The sequence below is a fragment of the Daphnia pulex genome, chromosome 3 (assembly GCF_021134715.1).
Source record: "Daphnia pulex isolate KAP4 chromosome 3, ASM2113471v1".
In the NCBI taxonomy this organism is placed as follows: domain Eukaryota; kingdom Metazoa; phylum Arthropoda; class Branchiopoda; order Diplostraca; family Daphniidae; genus Daphnia; species Daphnia pulex.
The window spans coordinates 6162991-6165715 of record NC_060019.1 but is presented as its reverse complement, the minus strand read 5'-3'; the positions used below and the strand labels follow the sequence as shown (position 1 = coordinate 6165715).

Sequence of the window (2725 nt, the reverse complement as noted above, 5' to 3'; positions counted from 1 at the left end):
AAAAAATAAAAAAATAAATTTGATCTGAGACACTTGGATGACAAATGACGTATGAAAACGAAAACGCAGATTTCTGAAGAGTTTCATAATACTCCCAATAAGTGGGGTTAAATTTTATCGAAAAGTTTGAGTTGTGCACCGACCAATTTTTTTAACGACGATCATTTGAAACTCAAACTCAAAATGAGTTGATCGGCGATTACATTTTTAATCGATTCAATAAACGAACTCAAAAATTGAATTTGATCCTTGCAACACTGGATCAATGATCACAATTTATTGGAATAACGACTCAGCTTTCTCAGTTTCCTTGGTCTGTTTCGTATTCAACAGGAATTTTAGGGTGACTTTATCTGGCTGCGAAGGTGTAGGTGAACATATAGATGAATTTGATTTTGAAGATGAACTTGAGGATGTACGGGAGCGCGTACGGGAACGTGTACCGTAGCGTGACCCTACACGGTAGCATGTACGGGAGCGCGTCGGGAACGTGTATCGGAGCTTGACCATGTACGGGAGCGTGTACGCGAACGTGTACCAGAGCTGGACCGTGTATGGGAGCGCCTACGGGAACGTGCACCGGAGCTTAAGCGTGTACGGGAGCGTGAGCGTAAGATTTTTGGTGTTTAGGAACGAGAGGGTGTCGGTGGTGATAGTGTTACAACGTGAACAGAAACAGGTTCTTGAGGTGACTGACATTGTGAGCCTGGACGATTACCGACTGCCTTTTTCACCACTTGCTGTGGGTTGTTTGTAAAATGCAAAAGTTCAGCTGGTTTATTTCGTTGATACCCTGACCTTGTTGGGTGTGAGACAAACAAAATATAAAGGTTTAGTTTTAAAGATTGCTAGAAATTTTGTTTTCATTCATTACCAACAACGAGCTCTACTGGTATTCCAAACAAACGAAGTTGAGATCTTTTCACCTTCAGAAATAGCATTGGTTTCCAACACGTTGCAAACTAAATTGCTGTGCTGCTGTTCAACCTTTAGGTATATAATTCAATGATATTAAACCACCACGTCAAAAAAATTCTTCTATTTGGCTCACTACTTTAGGTTGATCATGTTTTGGAAATAATGGAAATGGAAAAAGCGTATTATTTGGCCATCATTCCCTCATCGCGTGCTGCTTCTTTGGCTTTTTCCCTGCGCCTGTCTTTATTGCTTCCAAAGCCCGTGTTTCAATCTATATCGGAAGATTAGTAGAAATCTGAAAATTTCTTTTTAGTTGGGGATATAGTGGTATTCGGGACGTCTTTTTGCTTGTCCTTCACGCCTTTTGAAAATGAGTGATGTTTCTTGTTCATTATATCCTTGAGGAACACCATCCACATCCCAGTCTCCATTGTCATCAGTTCCACAATTTTGGGTGCTTTGTCGAGCTTTCTAGGTCGTTTTCACCCCGATCTTTTGTCCCCAAACTTCCTCCTTCTTTTTCGATATGCAGTCGCGTTCGGTTTATTGAAGTTTATCTGTCGTCGACCAATAGCCATGTCACAGGCTAATACGTGGGAGGAATTTCCCGATCCCGCACAAGTGCACGTTACTTTGGGGAATATTGAAACTACATGTGAGGTACCTAGAGTCCCTTGACAATATAAATTCGCCTGTTTTTTGTTCTCATCAAAATTCCATCTTTGTCATTGATTACAGAGAGATCTTTCATACGCAGACAATTTTTCTTGGTCGTAATTTGTTAATTAATTTTTTTTCTTCTATGTTTGCAACACATTTTTCGAAATGTGCATTGACGTCTTTTTCTGCATCTTTGATTGTTTTCATGATGGTTTGACATCGTATCGTGTGGTTGTGTAACTCAAAATATGTAATGACATGGCATGACATGGTACGTTTTATTCTTAGTTTTGAATTTCATTCTCTTTCGTATTACTAGTTTCGTTACAAATGCGTATGCATTCATACGAATCATTTCCTTACAAAAAGCTTGCTATTCCTGCGGACTTGATCCGTAACATGGTCTTTGCAGGATCGCAGTTTCCTCTAGCCATTATATTATATTATATTGCCTTAGCTATATTGTATTACGGTTATTATTTAACAAGGTACAGCATGGCAGATCATGATCCATCTTATCTCCAAGCAATGGATACCCCATCTTAGTCATCCAATCCCTCGTCTGAACATGATTCGAGACCAATGTCATCACGTCATCTATGTCGATTGAAGTAACTCCCACTGAAGGAGCTAAATCTGAAATAGAGATTTCCATTGACGAAATAAAATGCTTGATGTTGGACTGGAAGAAGGAGTTAGAAAATCTTGATCTTGATGTACATCGAATGGTATTCACATAGTTTGATGTCTTCTTGCGATGGTGGTCATCATCCCGTAATTTTGACTTTTAAAAAATTATGCCTACATCAATATTTAATATATTCAATATTTCATTTACAGCATACTCTTTCTGAAGAATTGGATTTGTGCTACAGCTAAAATAGCTATATACTCCTGGTCGCTTCACGGCTGTATTGGCTTCCCCATCCTGGTTTCAGGGAAAACGTAAGCCGATTTGGAAACTGGAATGAGCGCCTCTAGTGAGTGTGTCAGCTACTACGTGAAGCCAACCAATCAGGAATGGTCTATGAAAAAGTCATCGGCGAATCACAGCTTACTTTTCTACAAGAACTGAACAATAATAAAAAGGTAGAAGTGTCCAACTGTCTAACCTCTCCCCTGTCAAACGTCAATATTCTAAGTGTGT

The 2725-nt window shown here is 39.4% G+C and overlaps 1 long non-coding RNA gene across 1 annotated transcript; it reads right to left on the bottom strand.

Moving 5' to 3' along the window:
• Positions 1–1913: 1913 nt before the first annotated feature.
• LOC124189935 lies at positions 1914–2491 on the bottom strand. Its single transcript, XR_006872717.1, has 2 exons — positions 2424–2491; positions 1914–2362 (listed from the first exon to the last, which is right to left on the bottom strand). It is a non-coding gene; the product is annotated as an uncharacterized LOC124189935 (long non-coding RNA).
• Between the last annotated feature and the right edge of the window lie 234 nt (positions 2492–2725).